Genomic DNA, 20888 nt, shown 5'->3' with positions numbered 1-20888 from the left:
TTGGCATCTAAGCTGGGGTTTCCAGGTCAAGGTCGATGGTTCCTGCTTCAGGATCATCACTTCCTCTTGGAGCTTCAGCTGTGGACAGTTTGGCTCTGATCTCAACATTGGGTGTAGGCTCTGCTCCCTCGAGTGTGGGGCTGCTTTGGTACTCTCAGGTTCTGAGACCCTTGGATCAGAGAGGCCCATCTCTGCCTTTGACGTTGTTGAGAGGATGTTCTCTTCTAGAGAAAGGGGGTGGATTTCTCCAGGCTGCCACCCTTCTCAGTTTCCATCTGTTCACCTGGCCAGTTATCAGTCTGCACTGGGACAGCCTACATCAGTCAGCCTCCAGTCTGCCTGCATGACAGACGTGTCAAAACAGGAGGTTTCAGGGAAGAGAGTGCAGTTTGGAGTCTGTCATCAAGGATACTGACCTCAAGGAAGGAGAGGGTTCCCCTAAGTCTCCCACACAATGGCACCTCTTTTGGCATCTTTTTATTGGAGCTACTTTGCCAGCGTGGAGGCTGTACCACCAAACCCTCTTCTCTGGGAGGTATCAATATTTCTGGATGCCTTTGACATAAGCCCATCCATGTCTTGGGTGGTTCTCACTCTGGATACCCTTATAGACCTGGTATCCCCGAGAGTGTGGAAGGAGCCAGACACGGTGGAGCCCACTCCCAAAGACTCGCCTTATTGGAGTAAGGGTCCAGCTATTGATGCCATTGTAGTGGTGGCAACCACCAATCAGGAGATTTCGATTAGGAAGTCTCAGGTGCTGGATCGATTAAAGAAGCATGGCTTTGCCTCATACACTTTTGAATTGAGAGCACTTAACTACTTAGCTCTCTTGATAAAGCTTCAGCGGAATCTAGTGTGTGAAGTGTCAAGTACCCACAAGACCTAGCAGTCTCCAGATACTTGGGGAAAAGATGGACACTGACTTGTCCACTATGATTTCCATCAGCAATGTTTCACTGAGAGCTCATCTGTAACGTGACTGATGGAGCATCTCGAGCAGCAGGCTCCAGGATTGCAATGCAGTGCCACGCCTAGATGCAATTGGGTAACTTTGCTGACTGTTTCAAAAGGTCCTCTTTCAATTTCTCTTTTGATGGGTCTAATTTGTTTAGGCACAAGGTTAAGGACATGGAGTAAACAAGATGTGAAGACTCTGTCCACTGTTTGAGTACGCTTTTCTACCACCATAGAAAACCTTTTCTAGGAATCAAAAAGAGGGCAGTCATCTTTTTCAGGAAGTCACAGTTCTGTTCTGAGGACACTCCTCCAGAGGGTTCTTTCCAAGGGTGAGGGGGGGGTGGGTCATAATGGATGCCTCCCGAAAGGCAGAGGTGATCCGCAGAATCAAGGCTTCTGCAGAGCTCTTTCCAGCAGGCCTATGCAGTGATCCTGAAGGGGGGTTGCCCAGCTGCTCTTCTGTGGAGACAGTCTGAAGTTATCTAGCTCTCCACACAACAACTTGGGAGGCCATAACCTCAGACACCTGAGTGTTGAGATTTGTATCCAGGTTATTAGATTTCCTTTTTAAAAATCCCAAACTTTCTCCAGATGTTTCATCCCATCAGAGACTTAACAAAGCACAGAGGTTTAAAAGCTTCTCACAGATCGAGTCATTCCTGAGTTCCCACCAGACCAGATCGGATCCAAGGTCTCTTCCAGGATGTCCTTCAAGGATGCATCTGCAGTCCTAACATATGGGTTGTCCTGCCTCAGGCAGCCCTTCGGTCGGCCGGATTCCAAAGTCTGGGTCTGGCCTCTGCTGATGTCGCACTTCACCCGACGTCATAGCTGCTGTTTATTGGGTATAAAGGCATCAGCCGACGCCATTTTCCTCAGTCTTTCTTGCCGCGTGGTGCCCGAAGCAGAAGCTGTTCGCAAGTGTCGGTCGGTCAGATCCAGAGATTTCTACTACCGAAGACTTCTAAAAAGCTAAGTACCCCATTGGGGACTCTTTCTTGCCTCAGCCGATGTCAGAAAAAGTAAATAATTGTTTAACTTGTGGGAAACAAATACCTCATAAGGATTTCCACTCTTACTGCCTTCCTTGTTTAGGCCCAGACCACGACGTATCAGCTTGTCTAGCCTGTGCTTCCTTCAACCGACGGACACTTAGACGTCGGTCAGAGTTTGCAGAGGAGTTTTTTGGTCCCGCTTTTGCTTACAAAATGCCGTCGGAAACTCCGACTGCACAAATAGCTAAAAAGCGCAAGGAAAATGACCGACACTCGCGGCCCGCGGTTTCGACTGAAACCACGGTTAGGCCAGCCGCGAGTGTCTCTGTTTCGGCTGAAACAGAGTCCTCGGTTCTTCCTTCAGCCGAAAGCATGCCTCCTATAGCCGAGGCCTCACAGAGCATGGTTGAATCTGCTACTGAATTTACCGCTACAGAAGCAGGCACCCAGGCCTTGTCGGACACTATTCCTTTAGACATATCTACCCCTGCACGTGGGGCTGCTAGACCCCCTGCTTCTATGTCCATCAAGGCTTTTGCCAGGGCTAAAGCAGCTAAATCTTCTAAGGCCTTACCTGCTAAAACTCCCTCACATAGGCCCACCTCTACTTCTCAAATACTCAGCCTGGCTGAGGATCTCATTTCTTTGATCAGGGGATCCCAACCTCACCCAGACAGGGCCTGTCAGCCCCCTTCAGATAAGAGGCCTAGGACTGAACCCCCGGAACCTGTCTCTACAGACTATTCCTCGGATGACTCCGACATTTCAGACCCTCAGGAAGGCCCATATTCTCCTTATGAGGATTCTGATGCAGAAGACTCCATTCCTTCTGCTTCTCCTCCTGAAGAATTTTCTTTTGGGGAAAAACTTTACATGCTATGAGGGAACATTTCCAATGGCAGGGCCAGGATTTCTCAGATTCAAGGAAAAGGCTAGGGACTTTTTTACACTTACCACAGCATAGGCCTTTAGCCATTCCTCCAGTCCTAACGGTCGTTGATGATGCATTTAATGATGCCTGTACTGCCCCTGATTCTCTTCCTCCGGCCCCTGCCAAGCCTGACCGATATTACAGGGTCCCGGACACACACTACCATTTGTATAAGGCTCCTGTTGCAGACCCCAAAACCATTTCACAGGGCCCTAAAGGTGTGGCAGCTGCTTCTGCCAAAAAACCCCTTCCCTCTGAAAGGGAATCTAGAGCATTAGAGATGGGGTAAAAAGGTTTATACTTCTGCTGCTCTTTCGGCTAGGGCCTTAAACTGTCAATTTCACATGATTCAGTATCAGGAATTTTTGTTAGACCAGCTAAATAAAAAACTGTCCTCTCCTGAACCTATAGACCGCAAGTCTCTTCAGGATTTGGTACATAACTCTCAGCAGGTCAGTAACCATTTCTTAAAATGTGGCTATGATGCACTGGAGGCTTCCTTTAGATCAGCTATGACTGGAACAGTGATTCGAAGACATGCATGGTTAAAAGAACAATCCTTACCAGACCATGTTAAATCAAAACTCCTAGATGCTTCCATGGAGAAACAAAGTTTGTTTGGCTCCCCTGCACAGGAGGTTCTAAAGAAGGTGGAAGAAAAAGCAAAATCTGTCCAAACAGTCAAGGATTTCTTACAGGTCCAACCTCCGAGGTTTAGCAGAAATTGGCCCTCGAATAATTGGTCCTTTCCAGACAGCTCCAGAGCACACAGAGGCAGAAATAGACACCCAAGAGGCAGAAATCAATCTAGGGGTGCCTACAGGGGACGTCAGTGGCAACCTACCAATCAGCGAAGTACTGCCACAGATTCAACTACAACCACTTCCACAGGACAGACACAATGACTTGGCTCTGATACCGCCTACCAGGGAACAACTGGAAGCTCCCTTGGGTGGAAAGCTAGCCTTATTTTCCAACAACTGGCATTACATTACAGGAGACAAATGGACTTTACAAACAATAGACAAGGGCTACAGGTTTCACTTCCACACTCTACCAAAAAAGAGGGGAATGCCAAACCTGCCACCAAGCCAAAAAACAGAAGCTCTAAGACAAATCAACAACTTACTAAGTATGAGAGCTATAGAAAAGGTGCCACCAATGGAACAAGGCCAAGGATTTTACTCCAGGCTTTTCCTTGTACCAAGAAAAGAAAATCAATGGAGACCTATTCTCGACTTGTCCGCACTGAACATATACCTCATTGTTCCAAAATTCAAAATGCTGACCCTCCAGCAGCTTCTTCCCATGCTGGGCAAGGAGTCTTGGCTGGTGACTGTAGATCTCAAGGAGGCATACCTGCACGTCCCTATACGACCAGATTGCAGAAGACACCTCAGATTTCTTGCAGGATCAGAGCATTATCAATTCTCAGCATTGCCCTTTGGCTTATCTACTGCGCCCAGAGTATTCACGAAATGCCTGGCATCAGTAATTGCTCTTTGCAGGCTTCAGGGAATTCAAATTTACCCATACCTGGACGACTGCCTAATACAAGCGGACAACAAGGCAAAATTAACAAAAGATTTGGAAAATGTCATACAACTATTGCAAGCATTGGGATACACAGTCAACATGCAAAAGTCAAGACTAGTACCATCCCAAAGGATAACATTCTTGGGTGCAGAACTGGACACATCAACTCAGATGGCTTTTCTCACAGAAGAAAAACAAAAGCAACTACCAGGCTACTTCATGACATTAACAAAACAAACTCAGCTTACTGCAAGGAAAGTCCTGCAAGCCCTGGGTTACATGGCATCCTGCATAATATTGATTCCGCATGCCAGGCTGCATATGAGAAAGTTACAATGGTACCTAAGGAATGTATGGTCTCAACACAAGCACAGTCTAGAAGCCCAGATTCCAATAATTCCATGTCTGAAGCAAGAATTCCTGTGGTGGGCTCAGGCCTGTCAGTTGAACAGAGGATTGCCTTTCCAAAAACCTCGTCCAAGCCAGACCATCACCACGGACACCTCAGACCTAGGCTGGGGGGAACACATGGTGGACAAATGTATACAAGGCCTATGGACCCAAGACCAGCTGAGTCTACACATAAATTTAAAGGAGATGCTGGCAGTGAAACATGCAATCCAGGCATTCAGACCACTACTTCAACAGGGTCATCTGCTGATAAGGACGGACAATACCACAGTCATGTGGTACATCAACAAACAGGGAGGTACACACTCATATCCTCTATGCCGGATGGCAATGGACCTGTGGAATGTAGCCCTGAATCTCAACGTTCAACTTCAGGCCAGATTTGTACCAGGAAAAGAAAATTCTCTAGCAGACACCTTAAGCAGAACTACCACGGATGCTCACGAATGGATGCTGCATCCAGATATATTCAAAGCCATAACAAAGAAATGGGGACTACCAGAAATAGACCTGTTCGCCTCCCCACACAACCACCAATTGAAGAAATTCTGCACAAGTGCATACCACCCACTTGCTTTTAGGGTGGACTCCCTTTCCTTCAGCTGGAAAAACCTGACAGCATATGCATTCCCACCTCTTCCGTTGATGTACCAAGTACTACTGAAGATCAGAGAGGATCAGCCAAGGGTAATCCTGATAGCTCCAGACTGGCCGAGGCAACATTGGTACCCACTGCTGAGAAGCATGTCTCGGACACACACATGGCATCTACCTCTATGCCCCTTACTTCTAACACAGAACAACTACAAGATCCTACATCCAAACTTGAAAACTCTGCAGCTAGCTGCTTGGAATATTGCATAAAACAAAATAACCCATATTTATCTCCGAGGGTTAAGGACATTATCCTGGAGGCACGCAGACCCTCCACTAGGAAAACTTATTCAGCCAAGTGGAAAAGATACCTCATTTGGAGTGCAGCCAAAGGAGAAAATGTCTCATTGGCAAATATAGCACACATCCTGGAATACTTAGCAGAACTGTTCCACAATGGCCTGTCTTACTCCTCCATTAAGATTCACGCATCAGCAATTTCAGCAGAATACAACATGGACCCTCCTGTCTTTTCTCATCCTCTACTCAGGCAGTTCTTGAGAGGAATCAAAAATGTAAAACCTCCAAGGAAACCACCTTTACCTACATGGGATCTCAACTTTGTGCTGGAAAAGTTAACACTTCCCCTTTTTGAACCAGCAGCAACAGCAGAACTACAGTTCTTATCTTGGAAAACTGCTTTCCTGCTAGCAATCACTTCAGCAAGAAGGGTATCTGAGTTACAGGCATTAATGGCAGTACAACCTTTCCTAATCTTCCATCAGGATATAGAGTCTCTTTGAGAACTAACCCTACCTTTATGCCAAAAGTAGTCTCCAGAGTGGCATTGAACCAAGCGATTCATTTACCTACATTCTTCCCCAACCCACAGAACAGGGGGGAAAGACTACTACATACCTTGGATGTGCACAGACAATTACGCTACTATCTGGACAGAACTAAGACCAGCAGAAAAACTGACCAGCTTCTGGTAGCATATGCAACAGGAATGCAAGGGAAAGCAATTTTAAAACAGACAATCTCAAAATGGATAGGAAATTGTATTCGATTTTGTTACTCTTTTCATGGAAAGACAACTCCTGAAAATATCAGACCTCATTCCACAAGAGCTACAGCCACCACTACAGCTTTCCTACAAGGAGTGGCTACCAAAGACATTTTAGAGGCTGCTACTTGGAGCTCCGTGCATACATTTGCCAAGCATTATAATCTTCCCTTATACTCTAGATCCCGAGCAGGGTTTGCAACTGCTGTTTTGCAAGGGATCTTAACTACACCATCTTTATCTTAGTGCCTCCTCCCCCAGTTTGGCTATGGTATTCTACCCATATGTTAGGACTGCAGATGCATCCTTGAAGGACATAGTACAGTTTTGTACCTGCCATAAATGTAGATGTCCGATAGGTATGCATCTGCAGTCAGGATTACCCACCCTCCTTCCCCTCTGTGGTATTCCTAGGGTATTTACCCCTCTTTTAGCTAGCTGGGGGAAACTATTATGGTGTATTTGTTTGTATATATGTATGTATATATATATATATATATATATATATATATATATATATATATATATATATATTGTTTGCTCTCTACTGTTTGGAATTATTTGCATTTATCCAAATTTAGCCTTCCTAGAGGGCACCTGGCATCTGGGGCAAGAAACACTGAGGAAAATGGCGTCGGCTGATGTCATAGCTGCTGTTTATTGGGTATAAAGGCGTCGGGTGAAGTGCGACATCAGCCGAGGCCAGACCCAGACTTTGGAATCCGGCCGACCGAAGGGCTGCCTGAAGCAGGACAACCCATATGTTAGGACTGCAGATGCATACCTATCGGACATCTACATTTATGGTAGGTACAAAACTGTACTTTCTTTTTAGTCCCAAAGACCAGTTTTGGATTTGAGCAAGCTAAACTAGTTCATCAAAAAGACCAGGTTCTGGATGGTCACAGTGTAGTCTGTCCTTCCTTTTCAGAGGAAGGATGATTGGATGATTATCTTTGTGTTTCACTGTTGCAGTCATCACATTTGGGTTATCCCTGCCAGGGTACCCCTCGGCCGGCCTGAATACCAGAGGCTTAGTATTTCTGCATCAGTTGCTGTCACGTGAGGACTAATGGCAGGTCGTCAGTACTATAAGGCAGCCGACACCATTACATCAGTCTTTCTTGCCGTGGAGCCCGAAGCAGAAGCAGTTCGCACAAGTGCCGGTCGGCCGCTACCTGAATTTTCGTCATCCGAATTGAAGTTGAAGTCTCTAAAGCTAAGTACCCTGTTGGGGATCCTTTTTCCTTGCAATAACCGATGTCAGAAAAAGTTGACAATTGTCTTGCCTGTGGAAAACAAATACCACACCGAGACTTCCATTCTTACTGCGTCACTTGTTTAGGCCCAGACCACGACGTCCCCCATTGTCGCTTCTGTGCTTTGTTCAACACCAGAACTAGCCGTCGTCAGGCCCTTATTGTAGCCAGATATTTTTGTTTACAGTCCTTGAATTCCGATATGGTTTCAGTAAGCCATCCGACAACAAATCTTCTGAAAAAATGTAAAGATAGAGAGAAACCGCACAGGTTCAAACCTTCCGACGATGCTTCCGTAAAGCTAGTAGTCAGTCCTCCCGGTACTCAGTGAGGCGGTTTTGCAGCCCCTGATGCCCACTTCAGTTGATTTGCATGCCGCTACTGAGACCCTTTCGGAGTCCGGTATGCCGCAAGACTCTTCTTTGACTAAGGATCCTGCAGTCGTCTCTACCTTGGATGGTTCCGGAGCCACTGAGCAGGCACCGGCTTCCGAGGAAGTCCTTTGCACTACCGAATGTCGACACAAACTGACGTCTTTCGCGACTACCATTCTTTCAAAAACAACCGAGTTTTGTAGGCCCAGGGTTCGAACCACCTCCAAAAAACTGGCAACCCACTCTCGGGCACCTGCTACCTTGCATCCGTCTCAAATGCTTAAAATGGCGGAATACCTTATCATGCTGATCAGGGGAAGCCAAGCTACCGATCAGGGGAAGCCAAGCTACCCCTTCAAAAAGGAAACGAGATCTGTCCCCTGTAGTTTTGTCTGAACAAGAGTCAGATGAAGATATGCAACCCCTCTCCACTTATGAGGATTCTGATGCAGAGGACTCCATTCCTTCAGCCTCTCCCCCAGAGGATTTTTCCTTTGGGAAAACCCTGCATACTTTAAGGGAGCATTTCCAATGGGAGAGTCAAGACTACCCTCAGTCTAAAAAGAAACTCGGGGAATTCTTAGATCTTCTGCAACACATTCCCCAGGCCATCCCCCCAGTCCTGGATGTTGTGGATGATGTTTTCCTTGAATCCAGCTTGACTCCTGATGCCCTACCTCCTGCTCCCTGAAAACCAGCCAGTTACTGTAAAGTCCCTGACTCAAACAAATATATTTTTAAAAATCCAGCATCTGACAATGAGGTCATTTCTCCAGGGCCAAAAGGGATTAAAACAACCTCTGCTAAGAATCCCACACCCTCAGACAGGGATTCCCGAGCATTGGACAGATGGGGTAAAAAAGTATACACCTCAGCTGCTCTTGCTATCAAGGCACTACATTTTCAGTTCCATATGCTGAAATTTCAGCAACATATTTTGGAACTCCTTAAACAAAAAATGTCTTCCCTTCCTGCTTGGGCAGAATCTAAAGATTTACAAGGCTTGATGCATTCTGCAAGCCAAGTAACTAAACACACTTTGCACTGTGGTTTTGACAACCTAGAAGCTTCTTGCAGGGCAGCAGTCACTGGATCTGTCATTAGAAGGCATGCCTGGCTTAAGGAACAACCCCTGCCAGACCATGTCAAATCTAAATTGTTGGATGCCCCCTTGCACAGAGAACTTATTTGGCCCTAAGGCTGAAGAGGTCTTAAAAAGATGGAAGAAAAAGCAAAATCTATGCAAACAGTTAAGGATTTCTTACAACTCCAGCCCCCTAGGTTCAGCAGGCTTTGTCCCTCCAACACTGGTCCTTTCCTGCTGCAAGTAAACCAGCCCAGCCTAGGTCCCGTGGAAACAGACCCCCCCCCCCCTGGGCAGCAACCCCAGGGAATGCAGAGATCTAAATAGTGGACTACCTCCACTTCAAAACCAGGGAGTTCTAAGCCATCCCCGTATGGTAAGAACTCGCAATGACTCACCTCCTTCTCCGCCTCCCCCCTCTGCCCATCTTCACTTACCCCTAGGAGGAAAACTCTCATTTCACTCAAGCACCTGGGCCACCTTACCCAAGGGCCAATGGGTTCTGAACATTGTGTCTCAGGGATACAAATTTTCCTTCCATACCCTTCTACCCCAAAAGGGTTCCCAAATCTACCACCAAATCAGTCGGCAGAGGCTCAAAAGCAAATCCTTTCCCTACTGTCTATGAGAGCAGTAGAGCACGTTCCTGCAGAACAGATAGGCCAAGGTTTCTACTCCAGACTTTTTCTGGTGCCCAGAAAAGAGGGCACCTGCCACCCCATACTCGATCTATCCATTTAAGCACCTTTCTGCTGATCCCAAAATTCAAAATGCTCACCCTCCAGCAGCTGCTACCCATGCTGTCCAAGGACACTTGGCTAGCCACTTTAGATCTAAAAGAGGCCTAGCTCCACATTCCTATCAGGGAATCATGCAGGAAACATCTCCGCTTCAGGGCAGGATCTCAATACTTTCAGTTCTCTGCGCTTCCCTTTAGCTTATCTACTGCTCCCAGAGTTTTCACAAAATGTCTGGCTCCAGCAATTGCCTTTTGCAGACCAAAAAATATTCAAATTTACCCATACTTAGACGACTGCCTTATTCAGGCCGACAGCCAGGAAAAGCTGCTCAAGCACCTGGCCTTTGTACTAACCTCCCTAGGGTAAACGATCAACGAAAAGAAATCCAAACAGGTGCCCACCCAAAGGATAATCTTCCTGGGAGCAAGTCTGGACACAGCATCCCAGATGGCATTCCTTACACCAGAGAAATTTTAATGATGGCCTACTTCTCTCAACTAGCCACCAGGCCCGAGCTGTCTGCAAGGAAGATCCTGCAAGCTCTGCAGTTCATGGCATCTTGCATTCTACTCATTCCATGTGCCAGAGTGCATATGAGGAAACTTCAATGGTACCTAAAGAGCCTTTGGTGTCAACACTGTCAAGACCTTGAAACTCTTTGCTTATAATTCCTTGCCTCAGAAAGGAATTTCTTTGGTGGGCAACAGCATGCTCCCACAACAAGGGACTGCCCCCCCCCCCTGCTGCCCAGACCCTCACCACAGGCACATCAAACCACGCTTGGGGTGCACACCTGGATGACAGGTGCATACAGGGCCAATGGAGCCCTCAGGACATCCCTCTGCACATCAGTCAAAAAGAGATGATGGCTGTGCAGCATGCCTTGGTAGCTTTCAAACCTCTTCTCTCTCCAGGGGTTCTCCTGATCAAAACAGACACCACCACTGTGATGTGGTACATCAACAAGCAGGTAGGGACTCACTCCTACTCTCTATGCAGGCTGGCCATGACCCTTTGGCTCACAGCCAATTCCATGCAACTACACCTGTTAGCACAATTCTTGCCAGGCTCTTTCAACTCTGTGGTAGACCATTTAAGCAGAAACCTTCTGGAGCCACACGAGTGGCAACTCAGCAGAAGTACCTTCACCCTAATAACTCAGAAATGGGAAACCCCGAAGGTCGAACTCTTTGCCTCCCACACCAACCATCAGCTCAGCAAATTCTGCATCAGGGAGCATCACTGCATGGCTTGGAAAGTGAATGCCCCGTCCTTCCCCTGGGTCAATCTAGTGGTCTATGCCTTTCCTCCCCTACCTCTCATCCCCAGGGTACTGCTCAAAATAAGAGAGGAAAAACCAAGGACCATTCTTATAGGTCTAGACTGGCCCCGACAACACTGGCACCCGTGGCTCCGCAGCCTGTCCCAACTGCCTCCGTGGCATCTTCCTCAGATTCCAAACCTCCTGACCCAGAGGGAAGGGGAGTTCCTGTATCCCAAATTGCAGACACTGTTTGGCAGCATGGCTTATTCCCTAACCGCAAACCAATGTGCCTTCCTCAGTAAACAGGCTCTGGATGTTATCCGTGATGCCAGACGTCCTAGCACCAGAAAGTCTTATGCAGATAAATGGAAAAGGTTCTGCACCTAGATCCAGACTAAGGGAGCCAATACGGCACAGCCCTCCACCCCTTTCATCCTGAATTACTTAGCTGACCCCACTACACATTGGTCTCTTTCTCCTCTATTAAAATTCGTACCCCTGCTATTTATGCTCATTTTCTCACTGAGCAGCCCCTTTTCTCACACCCTTTGATCAAACAGTTCCTCAGAATGGCTAGCAACTTGAGGCCCCCAGAAGGGCACCAACACCAGCTTTGGACCTTAACTTTGTCTTGGAAAAGCTCACCCTGACCCCTTTTGAACCAGCTTCTTCTGCAGAGCTAAAATTTCTCTCCTGGAAGACAGCTTTCCTTCTGGCCAACACTTCAGCCAGAAGAGTCTCTGAGCTCCAAGCACTCATAGCTGTAGCTGTGGAACCCTTCATCATCTTCCATGCAGACAGGGTATCCCTCAGAACTAACCCATCCTTCATGCCCAAGGTGGTGTCCAGTGTGGCTCTCAACCAATCCATTCATTTGCCCACCTTCTTTCCTAATCCCCAAAACAAGGGGGAAAGGATTCTTCACTCTGTAGATGTGCACAGACAGCTCAGATTCTATCTGGACAGGACTAAATCCTTCAGAAAGTCTGATCAGTTGTTAGCTTTGCTACAGGGGCAGAAGGCAAAGCCATCTCCAACCAAACCATTTCTAAATGGATAGCACACTGCATCCATTTCTGCTACAAACAGCATGGAAAGCCTCCCCCCAAGGGGGTCAGGACACACTCCACCGGAGCAGCCTCCACTTCTGTAGCTTTCCTAAGAGGAGTCCCCACCAAGGACATCCTGGAGGCTGCCACCTGGACATCTGTTCACACCTTTACCAAGCATTACCACCTGCCTCTCTTCTCCAAATCCAGGGCAAGGTTTGCCTCTGCAGTCTTGCAGGGCATCTTAGCCAGACCCTAGTTTCCTTGACTGCCTCCAACCATTTCCTCAGCTTTGGGAATCAACCCAAATGTGATGACTGCAACAGTAAAACACGAAGAACATAGTACAGCTGTGTACAGTTACCATAAATGTAGATGTTCGAGTGTATTCACTGTTGCAGTCCTGGTTTCCCTCCCTCCACCCCCCTTATTCTCTTTCTTTCCTTACAAGGGACATATTGGTATTTATTTTCTATTGGTGAGAGACTGCGGAGGTGGTGCTGCGGTAGCATTGTCGCCTCACGGTAAAACGTTGTCCTGTTCGATTCTCAGCTAAAGCGTCTTCTGTGTGGAGACGTGCGTGAATGGGCATACCTTCATTGAAGGTTGTGCGTCAGGGCTGGCAACTCGGTACGTAAAAATCTACTGCCAATCATTAGTGGACCGGAGTCCCGCTGTGGCGACCCCTAACCGGGAAAAGCCGAAAGATACAACAACAACAACATTTTCTACTGGTGGGGTTCTTCCACCAGAACCTGGCCTCCTACTTTGGGGGCTCTTGATAGGTTGGGGCAAGAAAAACTGATGTAATGTCATCGGCTGCCTTACTTTATACTACTGACAACCTTAGTCCTCCAGCAACAGCAACTGATGCAGAAGTACTAAGCCTCTGATGTTCGGACTGGCTGCAGGCTACCCTGGCAGGGATAACTCAAATGTGATGACTGCAACAGTGAATACACCCAAGCATCTACATTTATGGTAAGTGTCCACAACTGTACTTTGTTGATAGACCTCATGGAAGCTTGCCATCACATCAAGAAAGATTGGCATTCTTGGAGGTTTATTCTCTTCTGACTGGGAGTCCGTCATTGCCAGTTCAGGGCCCTGCCATTTGCTCTCGGCACAGCAACTGGGTGTTTAGCAAGTGCATGGCAGTGGTCGCAGCCAAGCTGTGGCTGCAGGGGTTTTTTTTAAGTCTTAATGGACTGGGACAATTGGCTTCTCGCCACCTCATAAGGGCTTCGTGGATCTTGGCCTGGGACTCCTTACTTCAGCTTAGGCATTCCAGTAAACTATCCAGAATCGAGCCTTCAACTTTGTGCAAGCTTTAGAGTTCATAGGGTGCCATTCAGACATGATCCATCAAATTTCTAGGCTCCTGAGCTCCAAAGTACTCGGCCTTCGGGCTCAGGCCCTGTCTGTGCTTGCAACTCTGAAACCACAGGCTCACGCACTTATGAAATTTCTTGGTCATGTGGCAGTGTCGATAGGACTGGTTCCCTTAGCCAGATACCACATGAGGACCCAACAGTGGATTGTGGTTGTTCAGTGGTCCCTCCTGACACATCCCTTGGATACCACTCTATGGTTAACGAAGGTGTGCCACGAACAAATTTAATAGTGGTTAGTCTCACTTTGTAACTGAAGGCAGACCATTTGTAATTCCTTTTTCTTCAGCCACTGTCACTGCAGATTCTCCAAGACTACTTTATGCTTGTCATCCAGTTCCTTTGATGGTAACGTTTCTGCAGAAAGTAGTCTGCTATGGTGTCATAGTGATCCTCATTGCTTCGTTTTGGTCTCCATGGGTGTGGTTCCCCTTCCTTTGAACTCTTCTGAAATACCCTACTTGGGTATTGGATTCCCCCCAGTCTTCAGTCTCTTAAGTTGCCTGCATGGTTCCATTAGTTCCCTTGGTGGCTAGGAATCGAATCTCAAACTTTCACAAAAGGTTGTTCATATTTCGTCTTCCTTTAAAAAAGAATCTGCTATAAAAGTATATACTAGTGCGTGGAAAATGTTTTGTTGTGTGAGCTGAGGCTCGGGGTCCCTACCCCTTTTCTGGCCCTTTCTAGTCCACCTTGGGTTTTGTAGCTGAGTTGTTTAGTTCAAGTTGTAGCTTTTCTACTGTCAAAGTACAATTAGCAGCTGTTTCTGTGTGCCTTTGGCTTTCCTCAAGATTTCCAAGACCTTTCCCAGATACTTTTCTCCATCTTCCCTCAGTACAGGATCTGGACCCTCCCTGAGATCTACCCTTTGTTCTGTATGTTCTAGCTGATCCTCCTTTTGGACTCTCAACTTCTTCAGACTGGAAGATTTTGTTTTTGGTGCTGGTTACTTCCACAAGACAGGTTTTAGAGTTGCAAGTGCTTGATTCTTCACCTCCTTATTTGGTGTTCCACAAAGACAGGGTTCTCTTCATACCAATCCTCCTTTTTTGTCTAAGGTGGCTTCCAAGAATAACCGTAACAGTTCCATTCATTTCCCTGTATCTTTTTCAACAAAAGGTAAAGAAGTTGAGCCAGCTGTTTCTTATCTGTCCAAAATCCAGGCTGGTGTCACCTGTGCCTAAAGTGACTTTATGCAAGTGGCTATCGGACTGTATTTTGTTTGCATATTTCTTAAGAAAACCCTTGTACACAAGCTTGAATGACCTTTAGGCTGACCATAGCTACTTCTACGGGTTTCCTTTGTAGAGTTCCTGTGGATGAGATTTGTGCTGCTGCCACTTGGTTGCATCACTATACCTTTGTGTCACATTATAGGCTGGACATCTCATTTAGATTCAGGGCTTCTTTTGGCTCCACTGTATTACAGATTATCCTTCCTTAGTTCTTCCTGAGGAATGTTCGTGGCTGGGGACTTTGTCCCACAGGTTGAAGCCAAACAGAGCAGACAAAATCGGATCTGAAAGCTGTGTGTTCACCATAACAATAGATTTGTGTCGTCTTTCCACATCTGGTTCAGCCTCCTGCCCCTCTCCCCCCTTAATGTTGATATGGCAAGTCTTTCCTTCTGTGATGACTGGACTTTGATGGTTGTTTATTTCACTTTTTGGAGTCTTGCTTTCGCCTTTGTTGTCTTATCCCAAGTGGTGGGAGATGTATTTTCAGTTGTGTATGTTATATCGTTAGGTTGATCTCATAGGGCAAACTCGATCTGGGGTTTGATGGAGAAATGGGGGGTTGTGGGTAATGGAGGCAGATCCAAGCAGGCTAAAGAATTTTGAATTGGCCGATGTTAGTTCGAAGTCCCACAGGTTGAACCAGATGGAGACAGACAACTCGGAAGTGCGCCAGTGCAGTGTACAAATGCCTGTACAACTGCACAGATTCAGCCATACCCAACAGAACTAAAACCTGCTCATCAAGAAAACGGAAACCTATCTGGAGGACATTCTCTATTCATAGGTAGGTACTAGGCTATCGGCCCAAGGGCCCAAGTAAGCCTAGCCAACAAGGTTCCCTGACTTATGCCACCCAAGAAAATTAATTTCCTGTGTCCCTGTCGAGCAGAGCCACAGAAGTGATCCCCAGGGTGCATTTCCTATTTCCCATCCACTCATCAAGATTTTTCTTGGAGTGCTAATGAGGAACTTTGCTTGACATAGATGGGTAGCTTGTTCCAGAGTATAGGAAGTCTCTGGGACAGGAATCTATCCCTCCAGCATATCTTGTTTATTGTGGTTACCAGGTTTAGGTCCCTAGAGCGTGTAACTTGGAGGGATTAGGATTTCTTTAGGTGTAGCATGTCCAACAGCTCTGGGTTTAACATAGCTTTATATGTTGGGCAGAGATCTCCTCGGAGTAGACGATATGCTATAGGATAAAGCTGGAGGTTTTTGAGGCGGTCAGTGTAGGGCATCTGTTTGAGGCCAGTAATCCTCTTTGTGCGGTACTTCTGTGGCCTTTCCAGCTGCTGCAGATGTCTTGTGAGGTGCATTCCAAAAGGGGTGTTGTACTCTATAATTAGTCTGAGTGCAGAGTAGAGGGGAACAATGACCTCTTTTTTTTCCTGGATGAGAACCCTTTTGTGATGAGGTGTGCCACATAGAATGATTTCTTGACTACTGTGGCGATGTGATCATCAAAGGAGAGACTACTGTCCACCTGGGTCCCAAGGTCTCTTATCAGACATTTGGCGGTAAGTAGACTGACGTTTATGTGGTAGTTCATGGGTGCAGAGTTTTTACCGAAGGGGGGTGACAGTGCACTTTTTGGCATTGAGCTTGAGGCCATGCCTCTGACACCAGGCATCTGTCTCAGTGAGGCCGTTCTGTAGGATGTGCACAGCATTTGGGGACTCGACTATGGCTCCCAATTTGCAGTCATCTGCAAACTTCGTTAGCCAGAGGCCTTTTGTGTTAGCCTGTACTTCAGAGAAATAGATACCAAACATGAGAGGTCCCAGGACTGAACCCTATGGTACTCCACTTGTCACTAGTTTGAAGTCAGATTTGGAGTCTGCAACTTTTACAGTGTGGGTTGTCAGTGAGCCAGTTGGCAACCCATCTTTTGACGTTGGGATTTATACCTAGTTTAGTGAGTTTAGCTATAATTCCAGAATGGGGGATGGTGTCGAAATCCTTGGAGAGGTCAAGATAGGCTAAGAGAACCACCTTACCCTCGTCTACGGCTTTGGTGACTGCCTCAAAGAAGTTGATAAAGTTCAGAAGGCATGATCTGCCTTTCACAAACCCGAACTGGGTGGGTTCCAGAGTTTGGAGGTTACCAGTGTCTTTTACCATGATGATACGTTCCATGGCCTTGCAGACCAGGCTCGTCAGGGTGATAATTCCCGAAATCAGTGGTGCCTCCCCCTTTGTGGAGTGGGGTAACTTGCTGTGCGCCATTCAGTGGGCACAAAGTCTGATGTGAGACTATGATTGAACATGGTGCGTAGGTGGAGAGCCAGTTCGTTCTGAAGTTCGTGTAAAACGCAGCCTGGGATGTTGTCCAGTCACATGGATGCTGTGTTTTTGGTTTTAGAGAGTGCAGCTTTTACCTGCATAGATCTGATTACAGTGACTCTGCATTCTTCCAGTATAGATATGGGCCCTTTAGGGGGTGAGAGGGGGGTAAGGTTAGCACTGAACCTATCTGCCAGGATGTTGGCAATATCAGTTGGTTCTGTAATTTTCATGCTGTTGTGCTGTAACTCAGAGCAGATCTGGGTATTGCCTTTGAGATTCTTGACATAGCTATAGAATGCTTTGTGGTTGCCCTTAGAATCAGTGGTGATTTTGTTTTCATAGCTAGGTTTGGAGGATCTTATAAGAGATCTCAGCTTCTTACTGAGGCTGACCAGGGAGTTCCTCCACTCATGGGATTTTACTCTCTTTGCAACAGTTTCTTCCTTCCAGTTTGTTTATGGCAGGGGAACACCAGATTGGCTTCCTTTTTCTGGAGGATAGCATCTTGGTTCTGTTTGGGATAGCATGATCCATGCACTCGTGTAAGTGCTTAGAGTGCATTTGTGTAGGATTCAGCCGTCATAATTGTATTGTCCATCTGCATGGGTGTCATGAAGTTTGCCACTTCTGTCTTAAGAAGCATGAATTTAGCTTTGGATAATTTTTTTACTGTGGTTTCCTTAATGCTGGGTGGGGATGGGATGCGGATATCTAGGGTGATTAGCTTATGGTCGGATTTGACCAACGAGGAGTTGATTTCAGGTGTGGAACACCGGTCACTCATGTTGGTAATGACTAGGTCTAGGATATTGTTGCCGCTAGTAGGTGTGTGGATAAGTTGATCCAGGGCATTGGAATTTATGAATTCCAGAAAGCGTTGAGCGAAGGAGTTGGTACATGAGTAATTTTTCCAGTTAATGGTGGGGTAGTTGAAATTGCCCATTATTAGGGTGTTTGGTTGAACCCTAACATTTGCCAGTATGTCAAGAAAAGAGGAGTTGGAATCCTGGGGCATGGTGGGGGATCTGTAGCAAGCTACAATTTGGATTGCAGTTTTGCCCAGAGTTAGTTGCATTTGGATAACTTCGGATACATTATGCTGTGCAACTAGCCTGGAGGTGTGGATATCCTTAATGAATATGGACTCACCTCCACCTTTGGTGTTCTGGTCCAGGTTAGATGGCAGAAAAGTGTGGTATGAGTTATAGCCTGGTAATGCAGGGGTGCTCTCTAGATCCTTGAACCAGGTCTTAGTCACTGCACAGATATTGATGTTCTCCATTTTAAGGAGTGCCTCGAGTGAGTGCATTTTTGAGATTTAGACTTCTAGCATTGAGTTGCATTACCCTCATTTTTTGCTTGCCTGTTCCTATTGCGGTGGTGAATTTGTCATTTGAACCTTGCCCAAATATGGCACTATAGGGTCGGCAAGAGCCTTAGCCAGTGTCCTGTATCCCAGGGGCGACAGGTGTAGGCCATCTCTGGCAAAGCATTGTGGTCTGTCGACCATGTCGTTTCAGGCAGACAGATACTGGATCCCCTTAGAATGACACCAGAAGCTTAGCCAGTTGTTGAAGTCAATCATTTTGTCCTTGTACTGCGGTATCATTCTGGGCAATGGCAGGATGCTACTCAGGGCTAGGGCCATACCTGCCTGGGGTACAAGATCGGAGAGCTCTTCCATGTCTCTTTTCATGTAGTCCAGGGAAGTACGTCTCAGATCGTTCACACCAACATGGACAATGACAGAGTCATATTTGTACTTGTGGAGTGACCTGAGATCATGGGTTATGTGGCGGATTCTGGCATCTGACAGGCAGCTGACAGTAACCTTCTTGTTTAGCCTGGTGAGTTGGGACATCAGTGTTCCTGACTATAGAGTCACCTATGACTAGTGTGTTGGTTATGTTGGCAGGAGCGGCCTTATGCCAACTGGTGCCCTAGGCAAAAGGGCTCTATGGTGCCCCCACGACACCACCCAGTGCCCCCATCCTAGTCTACCTACACCAAATAAATACTGGAAAATTGCCCCTACTAGAGTGGCGCCCTAGGCGGCTGCCTAGTTGGCCTATGCCTAAGGCCGGCTATGTATGTTGGTTTGCCTTATGGGCTGTGGTTTATTGGCTCACTGAGTCTGTGGCCTATGTCATTTATTAACAGGCTTTACAACAAAAGGAAGAAACTGTTGTCCACGGGTACAAAGGCACAAATTCCCAACTGGAAAAACTTCCTTCTTAGTACCACTTACATTGATCCTGTTGACTAGCCTACCTGCTAGCAGATGGGTTCAGTGCAAACTTCACTCCCCTGCCCCCCCCCCAAGGCCCATTCGACATCCCCCAATACTTGTCCCACATCTTACATCTCCTTAGATCAAGTGTTAAAGGCCCTATCCAAGGCAAAGAACACAGCTTCCATGGGACCTGATAGTATCCTGGGCTGTATTTTGCATTATCTCCAGCAAGAGCTAGCCTCACCATTGAGCACCCTATAAAACCATAGCCTAAGTACAGGCTTCATTCCAGCAGAGTGGAGAACTGCCATTGTCACCCCCTTGCACAAACGCGGTGCCACTACTAACCCTGGAAACTATCACCTCATTAGCTTGACAAATCTGATCTGTAAAGCCATGGGGCGTATTATTATGGACCTCATAAACAAGGACGTAGGCAATCTCCAAGCACTTGACCCCACCCAGTTCAGTTTCATCAAGGGCAGATCTTGCCTAACCTGGTTGACTTTTTTTTTTGAGACTGTCACCAAGGCCCTGGATGAGGGAAAGTCAGTGCATACAGCTTACCTTGACTTGGCCAAAGCCTTTGACACAAGCCCCCACTCGGGCATCATTGAAAAGCTAACAGGTTGGCATAAATCTCTATCTCATCAGGTGGGTTGTCAGCTGTTTCACCAGTAATTCCCACAAGGTCAAAATAGGTGCCTCTACTTCTGACAGCAGACATGTCACTAGTGGTGTTCCCCAGGTATCTGTCCTGGGACCCCTACTGTTTGGCATCTACTTTTCAGAGGTCCAGGCAAAGACAAGAGGCCTGTGGTTGACCAAATATGTGGACAACTGTAAGTTGGGTGCTGTCATTGACTCCCCAAATGATGATAACATACTACAAGAGGGTCTCACAGCAACAAATGACTGGTGCCAAAGTCATAGCCTTATGTTAAATGCAAAAACATGTATTATCAGACTATTTGGCAAAAACTTGGCTCCTACTGTTTACCACATCAGCAGCAACTCCCTAAGCACACAACCTGTGGTGAGAGACCTGGGTACACAGGTTGACAGTAATCTCACATTCGACCATCATGTAGCGGCAGGGGTCAGAAAAGCCTTTTACTTGGTTCATCTCATAAGTAAATGGATTGCATCCAGAAAAACAGAGGTTATTTACCTCTCTGTACTCCTCCCTCATTCGGCCAGTAATTCAGTACAATGCCCTGTTTGGTATGTACCTCTCCAAACACCTGCACCATCTAGAAAGGCCCCAGAAATGCCTCACAAGGAGAATCTATGGCTTCCAGCACCTGTTGTATGTGGACAGGCTTAAATCATTGTCAGTCTACTTGGTATCGTACAAATTGCTCCGAGGTGATATGTTTCTCACCTTCAACATAATATCTGACCGTGCCCTGCCCTGCTAGAGATTCTCCATATACATAAGTCTAACTCCTTGCACATTACCCATTTGAAAGGCCTA

General features: G+C 46.8%; 1 protein-coding gene across 4 annotated transcripts in view; it reads left to right on the top strand.

Moving 5' to 3' along the window:
* Positions 1-20888, top strand: part of FBXW7 (F-box and WD repeat domain containing 7) — a 1850919-nt gene that overhangs the window by 1629250 nt on the left and 200781 nt on the right. The window lies entirely within an intron of this gene.

This window comes from Protopterus annectens, chromosome 2.part1, assembly GCF_019279795.1.
Source record: "Protopterus annectens isolate FY-2018-M chromosome 2.part1, PAN1.0, whole genome shotgun sequence".
In the NCBI taxonomy this organism is placed as follows: Eukaryota; Metazoa; Chordata; order Ceratodontiformes; family Protopteridae; genus Protopterus; species Protopterus annectens.
Note: the sequence above shows the minus strand (reverse complement) of the source record. Positions and strands in the feature narration are given on the sequence as shown.